This window comes from Lycorma delicatula, chromosome 1 (genome assembly GCF_047948215.1).
Source record: "Lycorma delicatula isolate Av1 chromosome 1, ASM4794821v1, whole genome shotgun sequence".
Classification (NCBI taxonomy): Eukaryota; Metazoa; Arthropoda; class Insecta; order Hemiptera; family Fulgoridae; genus Lycorma; species Lycorma delicatula.
The window spans coordinates 48373017-48400528 of NC_134455.1; the positions used below are offsets into that span (position 1 = coordinate 48373017).

The 27512-nt window shown below is 35.3% G+C and overlaps 1 protein-coding gene across 3 annotated transcripts in view; it reads right to left on the minus strand.

Moving 5' to 3' along the window:
* gus (splA/ryanodine receptor domain and SOCS box containing gustavus) overlaps nt 1–27512 on the minus strand; it is a 507417-nt gene that overhangs the window by 285052 nt on the left and 194853 nt on the right. Inside the window, exon 2 of one of the 3 annotated variants that reach the window (XM_075354547.1) lies at nt 9439–9491. The exons of the other annotated variants lie outside the window; for them this stretch is intronic. The gene's annotated coding sequence lies outside the window, so the exon portion shown is untranslated. The remainder of the gene's footprint in view (nt 1–9438; nt 9492–27512) is intronic. 3 annotated transcript variants of the gene reach the window in all.

The window sequence follows — 27512 nt, forward strand, 5'->3', positions numbered from 1 at the left end:
TTTTCTAACGTTTTACTAAACTACCACGTTAGTGAAGTATATGCGGATGAGTTTAAAGCTTAAATATCTGCTTCATAATATCAGTAAAAAAAATGTGCTCCTACCCTATTCTCAACCTCTTTTAAAAATTATTCCATACAATTCTTTTCATTACTGAATCTGTCAAAAAAACTGTTGGAAACCTACAAAGTAAGTCAGCTACATATAGTTTATCTACTTTATATATTACAATGAAATTCGAAATGCACGCGCACACATACACAACATTAACATAATATATAATAATAATAATAATAAGGCAATTTATAATTAATTATAATAACAATATATTATTATAATATATATATATATATATTAATTATGGTAAAAAAACCACACATTTTAACTTTGTATTAACTGATACTTCAATAATAATAATAATTAATTTAATTGCATATAACCATGTTTGTGAAGCCGTAATTAACAATTATTATGGCGGAAGTCAACATTCTTAACAACCAAAACAATAATATTAATCATCTGATAATAATAATATTATTATTATTATATATTTAAAAATCATGCAAAGAAAACAATTAGTTTCCATTAATTCAACGTATATTACAAAAATAAAAAATTCTAAATATAGTTCAAAATCTAAGAATAGAATTAACAATAAATTATTGTCAACAGATTCGTCAAAACATTAAAAGGTTACACGAAAAACACTCATCAGAGAAAAAAATATATATATGTAAAAGATATTCAATGAACCTTACAAATAACCTTACACAAACTGATAATTTATAAATAACATAGAAAAAAATAAGGATAGCGATACAATTTACAAAAAACAATAATAATAATAATAATAAAATTAAAAATAAATTACATAAAATGTTTTTTTTTCTTCTGAATCGAAGCGCACTTGCACTAACAATCAACAGATTTATTGTCATTTTTCCTCGCCAAACATGTACTCATACATAACACATTATTTCCTTAATCGATCATATTAATTAATTAAACATTCTTCTGTAATGAATTGTCCGAGCATAAAATAGAACTTCAAAAGAAGTTACAAATAATACAACTATAAAAACAATTAAGATGAAACAGAGCATACGCGTCTGAAATAAAAATTATTCTCAGCTATTAATGACGGAAATCTAAGTTCTAAGTCTGTACTGAAAATTATGTTTTAATGCGCTCGTTTCCTTGTCACGACACCGGCAAATAACAGATATAGTGATTTAATTTGCCTTCCCGCAAAGTTCATATTCTCTCTTGTAATAGTGTTTGTAAAGATTAGAAAAAACTCGGTCTTACGGAAAACAATATTGCCAATTGAACTGTCATAATGTTAAATTACGAATGCCTGAAAAGATCGAATAAAAGTGGAGAATATCGTTTGTTAGCTGTCTATTTTACTGTAGTCGCGCTTTCTGTTATTACACATGCATTAATACGCATAGCAGATTATTTTACCCTATATATTTATAAATATAGTACGTTACTTCTTTGTCTCTTGAGCCACCGACCTATTAGGTAGTAGAAAGGATTAATATTGTGAATGAAAAAAAGCAAGTAAACCTTGACTCAGCAATATTATGACACTGCGAGACGTATAACTTGTCTTTTACTCAGCACTGCACACACTACAGAAGTGTAGACACGTACAAGACAGAAGGTCGTTCGCTATCGTCTTTTAAGAGGTGGAGCAATTAGAAGGCGAAACCAAACTCGATCTAGTGATAGCAACTAAGATCAAAGTGCATCGTTGATAATAAGATTACAACAATAAAATTAGCGGAACAAGATTTAATGTTTAAATAGTTTACAAAAAAAAGGCCCTTTTTTTGTTTCCCGTAGGATAGGAAAAACTCTACCAGCAGCCGCCAAGCCCACTCCGAAGGCAGTGCTGGGCTCTGACCCGCAAAAAAGCTCCCTTTCTAGTCACGCAGGGGCCGGACATAATCCATATGGTATGCGCACAGACCCTGCACGATCACCCGGGCACTCTTATGGGCGAATTAGGATAGGCCAAGCGGGGTCCCCGAGGGACCATTGACGAACAAAGACTCAGAAGAGCCCCTGCCGCCCACTGCTACCCGGCATCGGTTCGTCTGCCTCAGGTGTGCTATCTTCTCCCGACTTGCCTATTTCTTTCCTCGTCTTCCTTGGCTTTTATTATGGCAGTCACCACTGCCGTTATTCTCGTCCAAGCTTTCCTGTCTTTTAACATCATACCTATTACTACATTGTCCGCATTTACTGGACCATGATTCATCATATCAGCCCTCATGTCCCTCCACCTTAGGCATGAAAATATTGTATGATCAGCAGTGTCCTGTTCCCCACGGTAGTAGCAGGCTCTAGTATTACTGCTATTTATCCGATATAGGTAGTCCTGGAAGCATCCAGGTCCAGAAAGAAACTGCGAGAGTTCACAGATGATGTCACAATGCTTCCTCTCTACCCCGTTCCTTACTTCCCTAATGAGTTGGGTTCACCTCCCTGTCGTTGCCATATTCCACCTTTCACTCCAGTTACTGTACATTTCTTCAAAAGCTGCTTCCTTTTCACCCCCCACTGCTATTAAGTATCTCATTTTCTCCTGTAAGTCAAAAGGAGGTATTCCTGCTATTACCGATGCCGCCTCTGCTCCTATCGCCGGTACCCGGAAATCACTGTCAGATTGAGCCTCCGCTGTTGGCTTATCAATCTCTTCCTGTCACGGGCCTTATCCAATGCGCTCACACAGACTGACACTCTATAGAGCACTACTGACGAGTATTCGCTAGTTAGTAGCCTCCGCTTAGCCGTCCTCGGTCCGTCCCTATTACTCATCAGTCATATCTGCGCTTGGACCACTATCTCCCTTTCTTGTGGCTTCTTCTACATGAATGGAGAAGGATCTATATGTCTATCCATCCAAATCCTCAGATATCTAGCTGCCGGGCTAGGGTAGACAAACATATCGCCCACCCGGAAGCTAAGTGGTTTCAACCTCCAAAGTCCAGTCATGACTACCACTTTTACTTTTTCTTCGGCAAGCCTTAACCCGTTTGCAGTAAGCTACCTCCACACTAGATTTACCGCCTCCTCTCCCGTAGCCATCAGCTCCTCTTACGTCCTGGCCATTAACACCAAAGCTAAATCATCCGCGAAAGCCACTGGCGTGACTTCCTCCGGATAATCCTGTTTCGATATACGATCAAATGCAACATTCCATATAGTCGGCCCTAGAACTGATCCTTGAGGAACACCTCTTTCTGCCGGAAACCTTATATCTCCATCTTCAGATGACCCAATCGCATATCTTTTATTAAAATATTCTTCTTATGTATGCTGGAATATTCCTGTTTAGGAACTCGCAAAAGATTACTTCCTACAGTATTTCATTAAAAGCATTACGAATGTCAAAGAACATCACGGCACATATTCTCCTCGTTCACCATGTTCCATCTACCGCTGACTTCACCGTGCCCTTCACGCACTCTATGGCGTCAATCGCTGAAGTGCGATCCGGAAACCACACTGATCTGGATGTAACCAGCCAGATCCTCCACTCCTTCACTTATCCTCCTGAAAGCATCTTCTCAAAGAGTTTTGCGTAACAATCCAGCATACACAGTGGCCTGTACGCCATCTGTGCACCAATAGGTCCATCTTTTTTTTTAACACGGTCAGCCTCGCACCCTTCCACCTTTCGGGTACCCGTTCATTTACTAGCACCATGTTCATGACTTGTAGTACTTTTCCTGGCTCCATCTTAACAGTGTTCACTACAACTTCCGGAGGAATCCCGTCTGGACCTGAGCTCTTACCACCCCTTCTCGTACGGACAGCTTCATTTAAATCAACAAAAGTAAACGGGCTAATTTTGTCAGCCACGCTCTCCTTCCTGTAGGTGCCCCTGCTTCGCAGAAACAACTCTTACTTTTCTTATCAAATCAGCCTTTGACAGTATCAGCAGCCTCATACCGAATCGCTTAGTCACGATGCGCTAGGCATCATCCTACGTGTCGTCATCGACCGACTCGCACAACTGTTCACATTTCTTTTTTTTGGCCATTACTATTGACTCCTAAATTCTCTCTTGAGTGGTCGCAGAAGATCTCCTCCTCTACATCTTCACCATTTCTATTCGCTCGCTGCAGACGTTGCCGGCTGGTCACACACCTCTTCCTTAGTGCTGTTAATTCTGAGGACCACCAATTCACTCTTCTGCGTCTCGAGACCACATCCTTGATGACCCCCGTCCGAGAGCCTACCTGATACACTACTTCAGCCAGAACGTTTGGGTCAACTACCTCAAGAACTGCAAGTTCAGCACCACTCACCGCTTCGAACTGTTCAACTCTGTTTTGATGAAATCGCATCTTTTCAAATTTGATTCCCTTATAGGGGTGACTCTTTCAACCTCAATGGATGGATTAGCCACAATTATATTTTTAATTTTGTTAAATGAGGGCTAAAATTGGATTATGAGGGATTAATTTCCACTTATAATCTAACCATACGATAAGAGTGCTACATCGTACGCTGCACTTACACCGAATTAATGAAATTTTATCTAATAAAAGCTTCTCACAAGTTTTTTTTATAATTGTCAAATGCTACAAAGTTAAATAATACACGAAATGTAAATTTCGTGTATTAGTAAAACTTTTGGTTTCTGAGCTCAAGTACAATTGTAATTATATCAACCGAGAAAAAATCGCCCTTCTTCAGTTACAATGTCTTTTAGTCAACGAGCAAAAATCATTTTCCGTACTTACTCAATCTGGCACTCACTGAGCTGAAAACAAGATTTCTCAATATATTAATACACTAAAACAACAAATCAATTCTATTGCGATATAATATGGCAATAGTTGTTGTAACTTTTGTTTCATAATAATTATTTTAAAAGAGGAAGCTTTTATTGTCGTGATAGTTAAATAAATACAAATAGCTTACTCAGTTTAAATAGTTTAGAAATATTTGTCTTAGCGAACAATTATATGCGTTATGTATTTTTTTTTAATCTCCAGGATCATCGTTAGGTACTGCTTAAGAGGATGCGATGAATTCGTTGTATTAGAAAATTAGAACAATAATTTTAACCGATAACAACACATCAAGATAAACGTTACGTCTAAGTGTGTTTAGTATTCAAAAATAAAAATCTTCATAATATAAATACATGATATTAACTAACTGATTTTCTAAGCATAATTATTAATATTAGTATATACTAATATCTAATCTCAAACAATTTGATATCTAGTCTAATCTTAAACACTCTGTATATATAAAAATTATTAAATGAAAAAAGCAAATGATTTTGTACTCGTTTTTCTTTCTTCCAAGTATGAGAATAATCAATATTATGATTCCAGCCTTACTATAATTACATACAATCCTCACATTAAACACTCAACGAATTTAGTATTCAAGAATATAAAACGCACAAAAAGTTTGTAATTATTGTTCCTTACCGACGGAAAGGAACAACTACAACTGTTTCTTGACAGAATTTTTTTTATTAATAAAAAAATTTGAAGCGGTTGCTTGTCGTTAACAAGTTACTGAAATGCTGTTTATGCACAAGTGTTAGTATTTCCAACAAGAAAGGCCGATACAACTACCCAATTAGACCGAGACTAATGTTAAATCAACCGATTAGAACATCATAATTTATCCTTCATATAAGTTGTCGATCAGCGACTACAGAGTAATTAATGAAACACGTGTGCTAGTATTTCAATAAATTACATGAAGTTTAGTTATAAGCTCATTTTTCACGTAAACGAAAAATTTGTAACAGAAATCGTAACAGCTGAATGAAAAAAGATATTACCACAACAATTTATTTAAAAATAAAATAAATAATGCAAAAGCAGAAAATAAAATCAAAATATACACACCTAGTAAAAGAAACGCAGGATTTGGTACCAAAAAGCGTGAAAGTGAGTGGCTAAGTTTTGAACATCTAATATATTCCAAGAAAAAACTTCTGGTTGATTACAATCACCCGTTTACTGGAATCGACAAATAAGTAAATTTTACTGACAAAGAACATCGGTTTATCACAGACAATGCCTTGCCGCTCGTTAATAAGTTATTTAAAGACACATTTATCTAACAGGGGTCAGTAAATAAATATAAAGTAATTATCCAAATGGGTCTAGTAAACTAAACCAGGGGACCAACAAAGTGCATATTATTCAAGTAATCGCTACTAACTATAGTGCTAAAGTTGCACAGATTCGTGATAAGACGGTTTACAGATGAAGAAGCCAGTGCTAGTGCTCATTTATTAAGCAAAATTTGTTCAAGAATCGTTTACAGTTATTCGGACCTTTGTATATAGTGAAATATTATAAGTGAACTAAGCAACTATGTCGATATATATATATATATATAGTTTTATTCATCATGAATTTTTTTTGTACGAGAAATGGACTTAGGAATAAAACGTAAAGACATATGAATCGCGGTTGCTGAGGTAGATAAGAAATGATAGGTCAAGCCAGAGGTAGGTGACATCATGAGCGGAAGGGATACTACGCGTTGGAAGCTTGTCGATGAAAATCTTACCGGTCACGCACACACTAAAACCGTCTAAGAAAAAAACCCCGTTTATAAATGATACACAGCTTGAAATATCGTTAAACACACGTCATTTCGGTACCTAACTGCAAAATTTCATAGAATGAAAAAACGCGTTTGGCTGTAACCACGTCACAAACACAAAAAATTCTCATTAACACACACCTCACTTCGCTCGGAATAAATGATCCAAGAAAGAGTTTAATATGATCACAAGTAAATCATAAAAACCTAATGATGAAGGATGGAGCCCCATTTGAAATTTTAAAAAAATCTGTAAATTGTTTGCAATTCTATGCGCTATGGTTGTCGTGCCTTTAAAATGTTTGATAAAATGCATTCTCAGCTATTCAACGATAAAAAAACAGTTACGCCAATAGGAGGGTAGAACACGCATTACCAGTTTAAAAAAAAAGACAACTTCCTAGGAAAGTTGCCCCAATTTTATATTTTATTGAAATTATTTTGTAGCGTATTAAAAAAACTTAATACATCCTAACTGAGTAATTACTAAAAATTTATTTTTATTGCAGAGGGGAAGCTCACAGGTAAATATTCTACTTGAGAAAATAACAAATATTGCTAAGATTTTATCGCATAATTTGCTACACTTAGCTTTAAGCTTATTCGTCAGGTTTCATTAAACCAAATTACGTTCATACTTCGTAAACCCGTTCTAAAAGTAAAACTGACAAATCGAAATAAACTAACATACACAAAGCCATAGAAACAAAGCTTTTCCATTCATTTATGTCCTATTAATATAATTGTTTAAAAGTGTACTTTGACAAAAAACCTAAGTCGTGAAAATCAAAACAAATAATTGTGTATAAAAAGCAAAGATAATAAAATAAATCGTATCTTAGCAATGTTTAATGGTGTAAATTTAATTACATGGACACTGCTCGCAACGAATAATCGTTATTTGCTTATTTACAGTAATTAAGGTACGATAAAATTTTCTATAACATCGCTGTCATTACGGGGACGATTGACTCGATTTTTACACAAAGCGTTCTTTAGTTAAACTTTACTGCTAAACCAATACAGTTATCCGGTAAATTTACGCCTAAAATCATCCTCAAGTTTCACTATAGACAGTAATAAAAGAACCGTTGGGATTGCCCCCAGTGGTTGTAGAATTTTAGGAGAAAAACAGTACGTGGAAACAAACAGAAGTAGAGAAATTGTAATTTATTTATATAAAATAACGAGTAAATTCGTGGGAAGTAGCACAATAACACCAATTTATCTTGGAAACGTCCGGTTTTGTACTAATTACATAATAGAATTTGAGAATTAATTAATATAATCGTATATGATATTAATATTGCCAGTTCCCATTTTACTGCGTTCTATAAAATCAAATTTGCTTTTTAACAGCATTTAGAATAGTCATTTAGACAGATCCTAACAATCGAAATCAGCAAAATCTGAGTTAAAAACGCTACAATTGTACTTACATACATACATATAGAATAATTAGCAAATGTATAAAAACTATCGTAAATTATGTAATAGTATATGAAGAACTTTAATCCTACAACAGCAATAATATAATAGTACAAATCAATTTAAATGCTATCAAAGGCAAAAGATGTTATAACTTGCACCCAACAGACGAAGATTGCAATCATAATTCTTAAAACACCTTCCCCATATTTTTTCTTTGTAAATATATTTTACGTGTTTATATGCTTGCAAACCGGTATTTCGTGTTTGACGGCTCATGCTTTACGATTAAAGTTCTAACTACTTTAAAACTCACACACTCACACAGAGAGTGAGGGGGAGAGGCAGATCTGTTTTTAATAGCAATCAAACTAAATGTATACGAGGAAAGTATCAAAGAAATTGTACGATAATAATATCAATTGCTTAATACAAAGTTGTAACCTAAATGTTAATAACTTAACCTATTATACAAGCTGCGTAAAAGAAAAGCTTTATGGTATTGGCATACTGTTTTCAATTCACAGAATATCGAAGTACTAAACGGCTAACAATAAAATACCAGGTACTTCTTCAGGTGGTACCTCGCACAGTAAAGAACCACATTTTTCACAAAAACTGCGTCTAATGGGAAAAAATAATAGCACAAGAAACGTTCACGAATTTTCACGTAATGCAAGACGAAAGGGTAAATAGTTTTTGTAAATACCAAATGGAATTTTACAAAAAATAGATTCTTAAGAATAACAAAGATTTATATTTTTGGATTCTTTAGATCAATATCCATTCTCTGTATACTAGCCCACCCTATCAGGCATCAGCAGGTACTCAAAACACAAAATCGAACTCTGAATTCCAGACCATAAAAAAATCCTTCTAGATAAAATAAAGGGCAAAAATGCTCTTAACGTATAAAAATTAACGTCTAAAATTTAGAACATTAGAAGATTAACTTTGTTAGATTAATATTATTGTTACGTAATACTTTTTTTCATTAATTTTGTATTTTTTTGGTAAAAGATACTTTTAAATTTATTTCATGTGGACCATGTTTTATGTTTCAAGGACAATAGTCACGACAGATTTCATTGTTCACTTTAAGCGTACACGTGATGTAAGAAATAAAATATATATTTTTAAAAAATTCGCATTATAAAAACTTTAATTTAATCTTTAATACTCACGAATTAACAACGTAACGTAAACGTAAAATTTTACTTAAAATAAAGACCTTCACTGCTTTGAATAAAAAATTTTAGTGGTAAAACAAGTAATAAAGATGGTAATTTTTTAAATTAGAATTTGGTATTTAAAGAGCATACCGAAACATCTTCATTAATACTGTAATATTAAAGACATGATCTTCATTATTAAAACACAATCGGTAACAAAGTATATTTTTCTTACCTTTTTTCGCTAATACGAAAACAATTAGTAGTAGGAAATCATGGCGTACATACCTGCAATAAATAAAAGCAAAAATAGAATTATTCGTTCAATAATTAAAAATTACTGAAAAAAATAAACATTACAGATAAAATGAAAAAATAAAAGAAAAAGAATCAAGCTAATTACAAATAGATAATTGCATTAATATATAGTAAAATCTATTTTTAAAGTTAGAATGTTTCCTACAATGAAGTCGGAATAGTAAAACAACAAGGCACATCAGGTAAAAAAAAACGGAAAAAAATTTATACTAATATAATATTACACCGATAAAATAGATTACGAGCTGCTTTAAAAAAAAAACGCATTTTTCCACAATCCGTGATTTGGATTTGAACAGATTTTTCCTGATTCAAAGATTGGGTGTAAACTTCAAAATTATTTTTTTTAAATATGTTTAGGAATGAAAAAAAAATCAACGGTTAAAAACTTGCTAAAAACATATAAATGACTCCACGTGCAATTTTTTTCCCAATTGCAGTTTACACATACGTGGAAGACATAACGACAGAAGCAGACAGGAATGCAAGGGTTGAAAAACGAATACTAAATCCATAACAACAACCATTAACGGATAAAAATAATAAAAATAAACATCTCCCGTAAAATTAATTTCTTAATTTTTTTAAATACAGAACAATTTTATAATAAAAAATAGCCACAGGCAAATGTAAACTGTAGAATTAGCAATATAAATGCAAAAAAGAGAAGAAAAAATATCTATAAACACATATTACATGAGAACTAAACTCATATAAACATAAAATAACCCGCATAAACAAAATCTTGCCCATATATAATAAAAACAGTAAACAACCAATAATCCTAAGAAAGAAATTGATACAATAACCTTTTTTTTCTTCTTTTTTTCCCTCCACTCTACTCCCCTGGGCCGGTCCGACTGGTTGGTATTGCGCCACCCAGGGGAGTGTCTGGTAAACTCTAACGAGCCTCCCCGACTACCGGCTGAACGTCCGGCATGGCAGGTCGGCTCGCCGGTGTCAGCTCTTTTGAGTGATTTTCTGTTTGCCCATTTGGTAACCACGACATACCTCGAATAGCCGTAACGTGGCACCGGGTCTTTTCTTACTCTTCTTCTTCATCAGAACCTATCTAAACCCTTGGAGTCCTCAGTGGATCATTGAGAACGACATACCTCAGCGTGTCGTCTCTCACCACTGAGGCTGTCCACCCTACCCTATTCTACACTAGTAACCTAGTCGCCTTTCATCTATATCCTTCTCTGTTAATACTGCTACTATAAATTCCGTAACCTTCTTCCAGTTTATTTCCCTCCTCAACATGTGCTCTAGGACCTCTGCTGGGCTCATACCTATTATGCCACAGTTCTTCCTTTTAATTGCCCACCTCTCGCAGCAGAAAAATGTGTGTTCTGCATTGTCAATTCTCTCACAGTACATACATTCTGGACCTGGCCTTCTTCCAACACGATGGAGGTACTCATTGAAATTGCCATGACCTGTAAAAAACTGCGTGATATGATAATTTAACTCACCATGTTTCCTGTCTAACCATAGTGCCAGATCTGGAATCAGCTCCTTCGTGCGTTTGGCTGGTCCATCCTCCTGCCATCTATGTCTAAGTCTATCTTTTGCTTCATTTGCTTCGAGGCCTTGCGCCCTTTCGACTCTATTTTGGGCCATTAAGTCTATTGGTGGCACCCCAGACAACACGCACAACGCCTCATAGGAGACCGTCCTGTAAGCTGAAACAACCCCCAGCAACAGCCTCCTATGAGTACTAACCAGTCTGTTCAAATTTCTTTTAACCCTGACTGAGTGCCACCACACTGGTACTGAATATAACATCATGGATGTCACTGTGGACACTATCGCCCTCCGCTTAGAGGGGCTTGGAGCTCTCTGCGAAGACATTATTATATTCAAATTCTTAGTCATCTGTTCACCTTTGGCACATATGTCTATTATATGCTGGGTGAACCAGCAATTCTTCTCATAAGTAACACCCAGGTATTTAATCTTTTCGACCTCTGTTATTTGTTGGTTTCCAATTTGGATGGCCGGACGGTTTAAAATCCTCTTCTCTGTGAACATAACATATTTACATTTCTCTATTGCCAGCTGGAGTCCCCTCTCTTTCAACCAATTATCTATCGTCCGTAACGTGTTGTTAGCACTCTCTTGTACATCGACAGTTGTTTTACCCTTGATTAGTATCGCCAGGTCATCGGCATAGGCAATTACTTGTACCCCATCCTGATAGTCTAGTCTTAATATCCCTTAAAGGCCAGTATCCAGAGTAAGGGTCCCAGTACAGAGCCCTGTGGCACACCGCTATATATATTGAAAGGTAGGCACTCACTCTGCGTGTCCACCAAGCATTCTCTATTTGAGAGGTATTCCCCTATCTGCCTTCTTAAATAAGGACTGATATCTTTTTCCACTAATGCCCTATTTATTGATTCCCACTTGATAGAACTGAATGAATTTTTTACATCTAAAGCTATGAATAGCGGAATACGCCTCGTTCTCCATGTGCCGCTCCTAGTATCCTTAGCCCAGTCGATCACCTTTGTCGCCGCCTGTATCGTCGAACGACCCTTCATGAATCCAAACTGATTTCCACTAATGCCTATTCCTTCCTCAAGTTCCTTAAAGATTCGGCCAGCGAGCATCTTCTTCACTACCTTCGCCATGGTATTTAAAAGACTCAATAGTCTGTATAAAGGTTCTCCATTGTCATTTGTGCCTTTTGGGAGGAACACCACCCTAGATTCCTTCCAGATTCCTGGAAATGTCTTGTTTTCTAATCCGTGGCTGGCAACATCAAGCATTTCATAAGAAATTCTCTTTATCAGCACTTTAAGGAGTGCCGCTGGAATTCCGTCTGGACCCGGGCTCTTCCTATTACCCAGCTGTGCTACAGCAAAGTGCAGTTCAAAGAACGTGAAGCGTCTGGGATCGCAATCTATAACATTTCCTGCAGTTTCTACTCTACCGGGGAATAGCTCATTAATTTGTTGTTCTACCTGCTCATTAGTTAATACGGGCAGACGCCTTCCAAATGGCTTAGTGATTATTTTGTGTGCCTGTCCCCAGAGGTCTCCGTCTAACTCCTCGCAGAGTCTGTGCCATTGTTTATTCTTAGACATACGAATAGCTTTGTTAAAGGCCCGTCTGGTCTCTATATAAGCCAGAGATGCCTCCTCGTACTCCTGTCCGCCTCGCATTCTGAGTCTCTACATCCTTCTTCTGCGCGATTGTAGGAGCCCTCTCAGTGTTTCAATCTCCATATTCCACCAATACACTGAGTGTCTATTAGCTCTTCTGTAAGCTACTCTGCCCATTTCTTGTCTTATAACGTTAGTCAGGGCAACTGGTGTCAGATTCTCTATGTTGATAATCCTTTCGGCCGTTCTATCGATTATGATCTCGATCTGTTCCGTTGTAAAACTACTATAGGGCATTTTCTCTCTAGTCACATAGTCTGAGCCTTTTATGGTAATCATAGTGGCATGATGGTCACTCGCCACATCATGTGGTAACACGCGCCAGTCCCAGTGTTCCCTACTCCATCTATCGTCTATGATTGTTAAGTCCAAGACTGACGAGTGTCCTCTCGCCTCATATGTAAGGGTGCCATCATTTACACAATGGCAGCTAACTGCCCCCATCATATCCGTAAGGATCTCACCTCTGCGATTGGTGTATGCGCTCCCTGCTGCAATCGCTTTACTATTGAAATCACCCTCCTCTATGAATCATGAGACCTTGCCGTTGGTGAGGGGGCTTGAGTGCTCAGGGACACAGAGTAGCTGGACCGAAGGTGCAACCATATCGGAGAGGTATCTGTTGAGAGCCAGACTAAGGAATGATTCCTGAAAGAGGGCAGCAGCTCTTTCAGTAGTTGTTAGGGGCGTGAGTCACAATGACTTAAACGGCCGTATCAACATCACTCAGTCCTCTGAGTACTGCGCAGCTGAAAGCAATGGAAAACTACAGCTGCTTTTTTTCCAAGAAAATATGGCTCTCTGCATTTTCACATAGCAACAATGGAGGCGCCTTCCTTGGTAAAATATTCCGGAGGTAAAACAGTCCCCCGTTCAGATCTCCGGGTGGGGACTACTAAGGAAGGGGTCACCAGAAAATTAAAAAATAACATTCTACGAGTCGGAGCGTGGAATGTTAGAAGCTTAAAAAAGGTTGGTAGGCTAGAAAATTTAAAAAGGGAAATGGATAGGGTGAATGTGGATATAGTAGGAATTAGTGAGGTTCGGTGGGAAGAGGAAGGCGACTTTTGGTCAGGTGGTTTTAGAGTAATTAACTCAGCGTCAAATAATGGGCAGGCAGGAGTAGGTTTCGTGATGAACAAGAAGATAGGGAGGAGAGTGGAGTATTTCAAAACGCATAGCGATAGAATCATTGTAATAAGGATAAAATCAAAACCTAAACCGACAACGATTGTTAACGTTTATATGCCTACAAGCGCCCATGATGATGATGAGGTAGAGTGTGTATACGAAGAGATTGATGAAGCAATTAAACACGTAAAGGGAGATGAAAATTTAATAATAGTTGGAGATTGGAATGCAAGCATTGGAAAAGGCAAGGAAGGAAATATAGTGGGTGAATACGGGCTGGGCAAAAGGAATGAAAGAGGGGACCGACTTATAGAGTTTTGCACGAAGTATAATTTAGTAATTGCCAACACCCAATTTAAAAATCATAATAGAAGAATATACACTTGGAAAAAGCCAGGCGATACTGGAAGGTATCAGATAGATTATATCATGGTTAAGCAAAGATTTAGAAATCAACTCGTTGACTGCAAAACTTACCCTGGAGCAGACATTGATAGCGACCATAATTTGGTGATAATGAAATGTAGATTGGGGTTTAAAAACCTGAAGAAAAGTTGTCAGATGAATCGGTGGAATTTAGAGAAGCTTGAGGAAGAGGAGGTAAAGAAGATTTTTGAGGAGGACATCGCAAGAGGTCTGAGTAAAAAAGATATGGTAGAAAATGTAGAAGAAGAATGGGAGAATGTTAAAAAGGAAATTCTTAAATCAGCAGAAGCAAACTTAGGCGGAATAAAGAGAACTGGTAGAAAACCTTGGGTTTCAGACGATATATTGCAGCTGATGGATGAACGTAGAAAATATAAGAATGCTAATGATGAAGAAAGTAAAAGGAACTATCGGCAATTAAGAAATGCTATAAATAGAAAATGCAAACTGGCGAAAGAAGAGTGGATTAAAGAAAAGTGTTCAGAAGTGGAAAGAGAAATGAACATTGGTAAAATTGACGGAGCATACAGGAAAGTTAAGGAAAATTTTGGGGTACATAAATTAAAATCTAATAATGTGTTAAACAAAGATGGTACACCAATATATAATACGAAAGGTAAAGTCGATAGATGGGTGGAATATATTGAAGAGTTATACGGAGGAAATGAATTAGAAAATGGTGTTATAGAGGAAGAAGAGGAAGTTGAGGAGGATGAAATGGGAGAAACAATACTGAGATCTGAATTTAAGAGAGCATTAAAAGATTTGAATGGCAGAAAGGCTCCTGGAATAGACGGAATACCTGTAGAATTACTGCGCAGTGCAGGTGAGGAAGCGATTGATAGATTATACAAACTGGTGTGTAATATTTATGAAAAAGGGGAATTTCCGTCAGACTTCAAAAAAAGTGTTATAGTTATGATACCAAAGAAAGCAGGGGCAGATAAATGTGAAGAATACAGAACAATTAGTTTAACTAGTCATGCATCAAAAATCTTAACTAGAATTTTATACAGAAGAATTGAGAGGAGAGTGGAAGAAGTGTTAGGAGAAGACCAATTTGGTTTCAGGAAAAGTATAGGGACAAGGGAAGCAATTTTAGGCCTCAGATTAATAGTAGAAGGAAGATTAAAGAAAAACAAACCAACATACTTGGCGTTTATAGACCTAGAAAAGGCTTTCGATAACGTAGATTGGAATAAAATGTTTAGCATTTTAAAAAAATTAGGGTTCAAATACAGAGATAGAAGAACAATTGCTAACATGTACAGGAACCAAACAGCAACAATAACAATTGAAGAACATAAGAAAGAAGCCCTAATAAGAAAGGGAGTCCGACAAGGATGTTCCCTATCTCCGTTACTTTTTAATCTTTACATGGAACTAGCAGTTAATGATGTTAAAGAACAATTTAGATTCGGAGTAACAGTACAAGGTGAAAAGATAAAGATGCTACGATTTGCTGATGATATAGTAATTCTAGCCGAGAGTAAAAAGGATTTAGAAGAAACAATGAACGGCATAGATGAAGTCCTACGCAAGAACTATCGCATGAAAATAAACAAGAACAAAACAAAAGTAATGAAATGTAGTAGAAATAACAAAGATGGACCACTGAATGTGAAAATAGGAGGAGAAAAGATTATGGAGGTGGAAGAATTTTGTTATTTGGGAAGTAAAATTACTAAAGATGGACGAAGCAGGAGCGATATAAAATGCCGAATAGCACAAGCTAAACGAGCCTTCAGTAAGAAATATAATTTGTTTACATCAAAAATTAATTTAAATCTCAGGAAAAGATTTTTGAAAGTGTATGTTTGGAGTGTCGCTTTATATGGAAGTGAAACTTGGACAATCGGAGTATCTGAGAAGAAAAGATTAGAAGCTTTTGAAATGTGGTGCTATAGGAGAATGTTAAAAATCAGATGGGTGGATAAAGTGACAAATGAAGAGGTATTGCGGCAAATAGATGAAGAAAGAAGCATTTGGAAGAATATAGTTAAAAGAAGAGACAGACTTATAGGCCACATACTAAGGCATCCTGGAATAGTCGCTTTAATATTGGAAGGACAGGTAGAAGGGAAAAATTGTGTAGGCAGGCCACGTTTGGAGTATGTAAAACAAATTGTTGGGGATGTAGGATGTAGAGGGTATACTGAAATGAAACGACTAGCACTAGATAGGGAATCTTGGAGAGCTGCATCAAACCAGTCAAATGACTGAAGACAAAAAAAAAAAAAAAAATTGAAATCACCTAGAATAATGACTTTCTTCCTAGCGTTATTTACTACTCCTTGTATTATGTCTAGTCTTCTAGTAAATTCATGTATGTCACAGTTTGGAGACACATAGGCACCAATCCTAGTGTTGAATCCGACTCCACCGCCAACATGCCTCCAGATCTGGACGTCAATCTCCATGCTATCCTGCCACTTACATCCATAATTGCCACGTCACCATTTGTATCCACCATCCAGCCTGATCTAGCAACAACGTACTTGTTCGGCTCCGTAATTATCAGTAAATTAGCCCTTTGCTCTATGACCAGTTCACTAACCAAATCATGAGATATGGTGCTTCTGTTTGCGTTAACCATTATCACCCTAAGCATTTAAGTGTTTTGAGCAAACCCAGCCTCCGGTGCGGTGTTCTTGGCTCCCACAATCCAGGCAGCTACTATGCTCCCGGCATTCAGCAATCTTGTGGTCTCTGCCTCCACAATTGAAGCAGAGATCCATTCTGTCAGGGTCCTTGCACTCGTGTTTACGATGTCCAGTATTCCAGCATCTGAAGCACTTTTCCTCCGATTCCCTAATATATGCCCGACAATTTACCCAGCCAATCCTCAACCTTTGTTCCACCAGCTTACAGGCAGCCCTATACGAGGTGATAACTGTAGCATTTTGGGTCTAGGCGTACCCTTTCCTGATGGATGATATCTTTACCTCCTCATCACTGCCAACTCTGTTCACAACCGCTGTCATAATTTCTTGTTTCGAGGTCTCGAGATCTACATCTTTAATATGTACAATCGTTCGCCTACTAGCTCGCGATCTCAAATCTACCTGTAGATCTGCCGCTTTATCTCTTAGTGTATTAGTAAATTCTATAGCTTTTTGCGCACCCTGAATTCGGAGATGTAGTTCGTCATTTCTACCTTTTCGCAAAGATAACACGTCCTTTGCGTCCTCGTTATCAACAGCGGCTTTCATAGACCTTAGCAGATCCGCATAGGATTTGCCCGCTGCTTTAACTATCACCGTCCGCCTATCTTCCGCCGGCGGCGTGGCCTTCTTAATATGGACTTGTCCTGGTCTAGACTGATCACTTTTAGGGCCAGTATGCAACGGTAGGACTTTCACCGGTTCTGTGCTATCCTTATGTAAATACGATAGGATTTTCTTAGCATATTTGCCAATACTATTATTTGGCAATATGAACGCTATCTTTGGTGACTGTGCACATATCTTTCTGATCGCCTGTAGTATATGCATCATTGTCTTTCTCTCTGTATCTCTAGTCATAATAGACCTTATATTTACATCTTCGAACTTCGACTTTTTGTGCTCCAATTACCGAAATTTCTTCCCTTAGTATATCACCAGCCGAATATTTCGGAATCTGTATCTCTGCATCCTCATTTGTGTTATTTCTCCTTAAATCTTTGATATTACATATATCACCCACCTCGCTGGGTAACTCTGTAAGTGTTTATCTTGTCTCTTAACGAATCTGGCCAGCGTTTAGGCAGCAGATTTATCAATTGATCATCAGTAACTCCCTGAAAGTATTGTTTCAACGTTATCCTCAGTTACTTCCAAGTCCATCTGGGTAGCTTGGGTTATTACGTTTAATGGGGGAGACATCTCCGTCAAAGCCTTCAGCCCTATATAAATCTTCTTCAACTCCTGTTCATGCTCTCCGATATATCTGGAGAGGCCAGGTCCCATGTGTTGTTTCAATGACATCATTAACAGACCAAACTGGTAAGTAATATTACCCAGACTATTCGGGTTTGATTCCTCCTCCTCTGAGGAGCCTTGTCTTACTCTCTTCTTGCTTTTTGGTTCCGTCGCCTTTTTCGTACCAACATTTCTGAAAGTTCCAGCTCTTTGCGTGGACATATCTTCCGTTGGAAGCGACCCTCTTCTACGCATTGTACACCGTTGCACTCAGGGGACGATTCCGCATCCAACGAGTACCCACTCGCCGAAATATGGGGCCCCAAATTTGGGGAAGGTAAAATGTGATACAATAACCTAACATATCAATAAACAGACACACAAACAAAGTCTAATAAAATTTAATTTCAATCCCGAATTGGTTATTCAAAATTAAGAAAATGGCATCTACTATTATAGAATCAATGGAAAATTCCAAGGATACAAGAGTACAGGCAATGGCAGATTCCTTTTAAATTCGAGTTCGAAGACATTTCTGATTAAATGCAGTTTATGACTGGCATATCTAATAACAAGGGTTACATTATTTTGAAAATTGTAAAATGGTAATTTCCCCAAAATAAATGCTATTGTGTTACAGCAATTAATTATTTTCTGGTTGGTAATAAAATTGTTGTGGACATTTTTCTCTACAAGGGAAAAAAACTTGAAGATATTTTAAAAGTTTTAAAAATTAAATGTAGGATTCATATACTATTTTCTCGAATACGCAGATTTCCGAAAAGTAAGAAGATTATTTCATTCATTCGCCACGAAAATTTATAATGTCCAAATAGGTGTACGGCTCCGTTTAAAAGCGGAATATGTATATAAATACTAATTAAACTATCCGACGGACAAACATACAGACGGCACATTTTAACATCTCTAATATTTCTTAACGTTCACTTAATAACATAATCTTGGTTTAAATATTATGAAATAACGCAATAATTTTATTTTCCACAGAAAGTGCATATGAACAAAAAGAGCAGATTGAAACCACAATATAAATAATCTCTCTCCTTCCCTTAAAAAAATTAATACAAATTACTTCCGTCTAAAGAACAATGTAAATAAATACTAAGTTTAATTTCCAATATAATAAAAATATTATATAAACGTTATTAATCATAATAATAATTATTATATTATTAAATGTTATAATAAAAATGTTATTGATTTTGTTTCCTATTAGGAATAACATACCTGATCTAAGCCTTTCTTATCATTACCCCGGATTCGACGAATATTTCTGGGGAGTTTAAATTTGCGACAGGCCGCATAACATATGCAATCCATAAGGATATGGTGCACAGTTAAGCGGTAGTTGCATCTTACACATAATGATGCGTTTTCTGCTGACAAAAGATACCCGTGAGTGATTCTATTATTTCCTAATCGCAGTCGGCAGAAGACCATTTCTTCTCAACGAACCTTTCTACATGAGGAGATCCATGGCAACATAGTATTTTTGATGTGCCGGAGTTTATTGTCCACTGTAGTAGTCCAGTCATCTTGCCACTTTGTCTGAAGAGCGAGTTTTACATAATTAATATAATCGGTAGTAACACGAGTGCTGAAGGACGGGTGACTGCATGCGTCTTTAGAGCGAAATCTGCACATTTATTTCCTGGAATTCCTACTTGGCTAGGGATTCAGCAGAAACTTATTCGTGTGTTGCGATTGAAAACTGTGAATAATAATGAACAGCAAAATGAAAATCATCGAGGCGAACAAAAGCGTCAAGTAATGTCAGAGTTTTTATTAAATGCATATTGACTTTATTCAATCATTGTATTTTTTTTTTTTGTAAACTCGTTCCTTTCAGTTTAGGTCCTGTTCCTTCCCTCAAAATTCCTTTAACAATTTAATAATCGAAATAAATAAAAAAATATAAAATAACAATAATATCTAAGTTGGCGCTTTTGTGTGTGTATGAACTTACTTACAACATGTAACTGCAGTGCACTGAATGTACTTTAGTGTACGTGCACCCGCACGCGCATAGGCACCAGCGGGTTAAAATTTTGTTTTAATTCTATTTATTTACTTTTTTGATAAATGAAAAACGTTTTAGGTTGCATTTTATTTTAACTAAAGAGGACAAAAAACAAACATTCTCCCAACTCATCGTTAGTTCAAAACTAAGACCAAAACAAAAAAGAAAACGGTTAGAAAACAACGGGAAACAAAAACATCAAACTTAAAGATCGGAAAAAAAGTTTTTATTAATATTGGGTAAAAAAGAAAATCCAGTTTTCACCAAAGTGTCTGGAAGTTTCTATGTCAAAGACTAGCGACAAAGTGGAGTGTGCCCTACCTCAGACTCCGGAATAATGAAGATGTAACTACACTTAATTAATTGTATCCTCACTTTATTCACATCAAAAGTGAAATTATAACGACCTTTACGGAAAAACGAAGTTGTGGGGTTAGTTGAAACTTACTTTTTGTGTTGCAACTTAAAACAAACTTAAAAATACCGTAGTGATAGCTTTAAAATTACTGTTTATTCACTTTACCTAATGTAATCGTGAACTAAAGACGACGACTGAGAATGAGGTTAAAAATAAGGGTGAAAGAAATAGAAGAAGACTCGAGAAAAGTCAATATCAACTAAAGCCAATCTCAATCTTGTCACTTCCCCGTAATAAAACAGAACTTTCCAAGATGATTCCGGTGAAAAGTACATATAATTAAAAGTGATCTATGCACATTCACAAAAGTTTATGAAAGCTTTGCGTTTAAAACAAAATGCAGTTAACAGGCTATTTCCCTGGAATCCCTGAGCATCATACAAAAACGACCGAAATGATTTGAACGAATTTTGAGAGTGAAACTTTTAAAATTAAATTTTTACTTAATTTATTTGTATAACTAAAATCGACTATCCCTTAAATTAAAATATTTACAGAGAAGCATGCCACAGTGGAGGAGTGTGCCACATTCTACAAGAAAATTAGATTTTTCCAGTTACTCGGTAAAAATAAACTTTAAAACAAATCGATAAAATAAAACCCTTAAAACTCGGTACAATTTTTCATTTTATGTTGAAAACAACTTTCAAACTTTTACGGAATCTCTCAGGTTCTTTTGTGATTTATGGGGTGGATTCCAGTGAAAAAGTTTTAACCATTAAAAAAATATTATCTGAAACAAATTCCATGCTGTTTCATGTTTAATTCCGATTCAACGTTCCATTCAGAATAATAATAATAATTAGTACCCCGATGATCAAAACAATTATTGTACAAATAAATAAAATTGAGATCAATAACTTGGATATTTAAGAATAAATCAATTTATAATTTTTTTTATTAATATAGTTTTTACCGAAAAAAAATTAACATATCCACTCCAACTCGACGGCCCTAACCCGTTGCAAATAATATTTTTCAACGAATTTATGATTTTCTGAAGTCGAAGAAACAATCGAGTAAATTTTGAATTAACAAATATAAAAAAGCCTTAATCGTAACAGTACTTCCTTCATCTGTCCGAAAACGAATGAATGTAATCCAAATAACACAACAGCCACTGTTTACGCTGTGGATCAAGGGCACCTACTATAATGAGATATTAAAAGCCTGTGCTGTAGGATTAGTTTAATAACTCAGATAGCCGTCTCATTCTTTGAAGGATCTCTTCCACTCATAAGAATGTGATCGTTTTCATGATACAAGTGAGATCTGCCCGTTCAAATTAAAACAATTACAACCAATTAGGACGCCCAAGCCGTAAATAAGTTATTATAATTAAAATTAAATAAAAAAAAATATATATGAATGAGATGCAAAAATAAATTTTAATAGATTCGAATCTGTGCGGCGAAGTGTTTAAAAGTAAACAGGGAATCATTAATTAATATAATAAATAAACAGAGAGGCAATACATATGTTACGGTTAATGGAAACGTAATAAAACAAACGTGTACTCACAAGTAGAAACCGAACAAGCAAGAAGAGATCTCTCAATTTAATGATTAATGAAACACATCGCTGCATTCCATTTCATTTAGTACACGGTTAAACAGTCCTGAAGGTATAACCAGTGGACGTTCCGACTCGCACGTTTTCTCATTACATTAAATAGATATGTTCACTTTAATACCCGACTACTCGTTAAGTAGCTATCTGTTGTAACTTATCAGACTTACATCCGTATATTTGATCAATAATCAATAATAAAATAATTTATAAATTAATAAACCAAATAATTAAAAATTAATCGATTTACTGAAGAAATGATATGTTATTAATTTAAAAAAAGTGTACTTCACAAAGAAAAGTCCTTCGGGTTTTCAGCTTTAACTAAAAATATTTCGATTTCCTATCTCTAAAAATTATGTGTAAAGTATTTCCATTCTTGCACTTATTCGATCCCAAAATTCACAATACATAATCGTTATTTTCATCACATTAAATAAAAGCTTGGCGCTAATATTGTCGCTTATATGACATATAACATTTCTGAATAATTCTAAATAAGAAAAATTACAATTTTAACCCATGCAGTTCATTTTTATACACGTAATCAACTAATTAAATGCAATAAGGCCTTAGTTATAGCATTATTGCATTTACTTATTAAATCGATTCACTTGCAGAAATGAAAAACAATTTTAGGTACTGTCCAGCCCAGTTGACCCATTTCAATAATACTTAAACTGCAAAACAGGACTGCAAAACATAACTGGACAAGCAAAACGGAAAATTACCTTTCCGCATCGTAATAATAGCGTCATAGCTGGGTTACCAAAGTTCCACGAACGAACGTTTGCTATCAGTTTTTATGTATCATTGAGTTTAGTGAAATAACAATCTTCATTTAAACTAAATCTTTCTGATTTATCAACAAAAAAATATCAACAATAATAAAGCGGAAGCTAAGCACGGGTCTTTGTGCACAAATTGTTCGTGACTATTGGAAAAAATGGCATCATTAAACTTTATTTGCCGTATACTCCGTTTTTTCAACAATCGCGAACAATTATTGCACAGAGACCGTGCTTAGCTCTCTCTTTATTACTGTTGATATTTTTTTTGCAAAATCAGGAACATCTGAATTAAATGAAGAATTTTATTTCACACTAGACTCATTGGGTTTTGTATTACACAAAATGAAATGTTTGAGTAATCGTGTTCGTAGCTGAACACAAAAGTTTTTTTTAAATCTGTGCATTTAAAAAATGAAAAATCTGTAGACCCTCTGCTCGTATCTCTTCTTCTAAAACTTTCGAAGTTTGTTGAACTTCAGTACTTAGTTCAGAGTTTTATTGTGACCAACAAAAAATTAATTTCCTTAAAATCTGACCTTTTTGTAATAAATTCATCAAAGCATATAAAAATGACGCTAGGTTTTGAAACATTTCAGTATTGATCACACCAGAGAGAAAAGCAAGAAGAAGAGAATAACGGGAAAAGATCCACACATTATTGGGTTAGATGGCTTGAAGTTTAAACGATTAACTAAACGTAACAAATGAAATCAATTATTAACATGATTTCTCACGTGATTTTCAAAATCGGGTTTGGGTAAAACTTCTCGTGTCACACGAACTAAAATCCGTCTATTTATTATGGTGGTAGATCTTTTTATTGATTTATTTCTTCTTGATCGATGAAACCTTAACTTGTAAATTTTGTTTGGTAGTATTCTGGTTGAAACTGCACGTTATTTTCGACTTCCAATTGAGGACACAACGAATTACGGTCATGTCGAATTCGAAACGACAACATAGTTTCGTTGTCAAAACGGATAAAACGTCACGGAGTTTGAGTCGTTTTAACTTTCTTTTCTATATAGTCATGAAACTCTGTAAACCGTCAATATTTCATTATAATAGCTGAAATTTTCAAACAACTTTTCTGCGACAGTAGCTCCTTCACGACTGAGCAAGAAGAGATTATTCATACAAGTTTAAGTGCCATTGAGGTTCCGGCAGGAACAACAAACGGGTTTGAACGGGGACAATTAGATTAGTCCAAACTGTACAATTTTCCCTCGGATTACGATCCAGTAGCAACCGTTTCGTATGCCAAGAGCTTGCTTTGCGGCAGGATCACTAAACAATATATATGCCGTGTGTTGATATACCACGTTACAGCCCCGGTAGCTGATCAATGAGAACATCATTAAAAAATTATATGTCAACCAGAAATAAAAACTAAGAGGAAATACAAATAGAAGTAAACATATTACTAGTTTTAGGAGCAACCTTCGATTAAATGAACAAAAACCTGCTGTAATGATTTCCTCACTGAATGTTTACGTAGTTACATTTAATTGAAACCATTTATCCAATCTTAAACGTAAATTAGAAAATCATTTAACGTAACAATTCAAAAGGATGTCTCATTTTCGTATGTTGCACGTTGATATGGACTCGTTTAACCGGTGCTTGTCTTTAAATAAAGACATTATATCTAACTTCAATTTCTCGAAACCATACAAACCCGTATGATTCGTATTAAACTATTAAAACAACAATTTGTATGGTTATTCAGATGTAAGCCAAATTAACGTAAACCAACAACTAAAAATGGCAAACAGATAAAACTACATATCGGCAAATAGATATTATCGGTATTGCAATCGACACTTATTTCCAAAACTGCAAGGTAAATAAAATTTGTTGAAAATAAAATCATTCTACTACTGCACAACATATTAGGAAGATGTTACATTAAACAAAGAAATAAGGGCCACGTATTTTGTTAGAGGTCTTAAGAACGGGGTAATAAACCGGCTAATTTTATTACAAGAAAAATAAAAAATTCCATAAAAAATACGCAATACAAAGCTGTTTTTGAAGATATGTTTTGAAATAAAATCGAAACTGAAAAATATGAACAAAATTTATTACTTACACGTAAAAACTACATTTATTTACTACTTTTTTACATTGTTGTCTTTTTAAATTTCCGCCGCCAGTGACTAAAACCACGCAGTAACGCCATTTTTCAATTCGTCGTCATCGTTAAACCTTAGTGAAGCAAACCCTGTTTAAGGTGAAGAAAGAGAAAATAATCGCTGGGAACTATATATATGTAAGGGCTATAGGTGAATGGTTTGGAAAATTTTTCGACAAAATTGTAACAATCGCTCTCACTGTCTGAATTGCCGTGTGTGGTCACACTGCTGTGCAAAAAAAATCCTGCAGAATAGCATTCCACGTGGTTTGATTTTTATAGCTCTTCTAAGATTTTTTTAACGTTTCGCAACACGTATCGGCAGTCAGATAATTACCTACGTGATCACTAAATTCGACAAGCAAGACACCCATATTTTGTCACAATAGTAGCCGTATGATTCTTCACGAACGTTCTTGTTTGAATTTCTTAGGTTTACGAGATGATGAATGTCGCCAACGCAGTGACTGCTGCGTCCTTCGAATAACTTCAGTTTATCGACCTCGAATAATCCAGGTTTCAACCTTTGAATCCTCGAACCTTCGAATAAATCCAGGTTTCATCTCCGGTAACAATGCGATCAAACAATCCATTATATTTATTTTCGTACCACCTCAAGAATTCATGAGTTGTAGCAGGCATTTTTAATAGGGTGCCATACAAATTTCATAAATCAAAAATCAAGAAACGTCAAAGATAACCGATACGGTGAAGAGCCGGTTTTCTCGACTTTTTTCAACTTTTTCAATCAATTCCTCCGTTTTACCGACAACCGGCAGCTACAATTTTTACCACGAACGTTAGTTCGTCCTCGAAATGAAAGACATCACACTTTACTTAAGCATCACTCATAACATTCGGGCCGTAAACGTCACAAATTTGCCTGTGAATTTAAGCCGCAAATTGTTTTTTTCTATCAAAAACTCGGATTACTTCTTGTACTTTACTCTCGGCGGGATCACGAATTGTAGCACTCATTATAAATGGATAAATACAAACAACTAATAACAAAATGACTGAACTGTTGTTGCTAACAGCCGACTATTGATTGAAATAAATGAACTACGCAAGCGCCAAAAGTTAACATCGCGTATATAGGTGCAAATTTATCTTTACTATGAAATAGTTGTTAACGAACTAGTTATGAACAGGAGTCGTTATGAAGATATAATGCAAATTAGAAGAAAAATTAGCATTTCGTTATTCTTAATTCGCGATTCGTTTCTTCCGGTTTTCATCATCTTTGATTTCAATATTAAAATCGTAACGATATACGTAGGAAGAAGTTAAATACTAATCTATTCAAACTAACCGACTACTTCCGACAGTCTACGCCGAGACGTACTTCATCATTCTCTTTCTTAGTTGTCAAATGATAATAATTATTCATTCCCTTATTTAATCGTCCTTCAATACTCTTACTTGCCTATTACTTCTTCATTGCTCAAGTAATGAAATCTGTAAATACGTAATTATTGTTATTGTTACGTTACTCTAATAATTTAACGAAATCACCGATTACAAATTTTAAATACAAAAACATTTTGTTACTTAGTTACAATTCTTACTTTTTGACACAAATACGCAAGAATAAAAAGTGGTCTGAACGGATATTTCATTATTATTTTTATTTTTAATGTAAGCGTTCGCTTTTGTTTGGGACATTACGATTTGGCAACAACGCAAAATTTAATAAAAGCCGTTAGTACATTAATAATTTCTATTCAGACAAGACACCCTACTTTTTTTCATTAATCTGCGAAGAAATTAATACGAAATATATGCCTATCTCAAATAAAAATAAATTAATAATAATATTAATAAAAGAAGTATTAAACGCTTCTATGAAACTTTTTCAGCTAATGGAAAAGAGCGAGTATTCAACGTTTACACACCATTAAAATACGAGACCTATTAAAAGGTTTATAAATGATGTTTGCTTTAGTGAAGGTTGTCGCGTGACGTTTGCTCTTATCTATTTTAATTGCGAAATCCTAATGTGCTCTACAACTAACGCTGCCGGACAGCTTTAAAAGGTATACAAGGGATGTTTCATTACCTTTTCATAGCACGCATTTAATTATATGGTGCATCAATGAGACTCATCGTTAATAATAAATAATAAACGCTATTTAAAAATGTTTCTGGTTAAACGTTTTTAACAGATAGGCTAGAATAAATAACTTAAGATACAATAACGTAAATAATGACTGTATACGATTACTATAAAAAATTATATACCAAAAGGTTTTGTAACTGAAATTTCTTTACTGGAAAAAAACAAATAATATTAAATGGGTGAAACAGATTTACTGAGGTAAATGAGCTTTAGTCAGTTCAACTTCCCGGGTCAACCGGTCATACCACTTTAAATACGAGATACCTCTAATGTTAATTTGATAACTATAA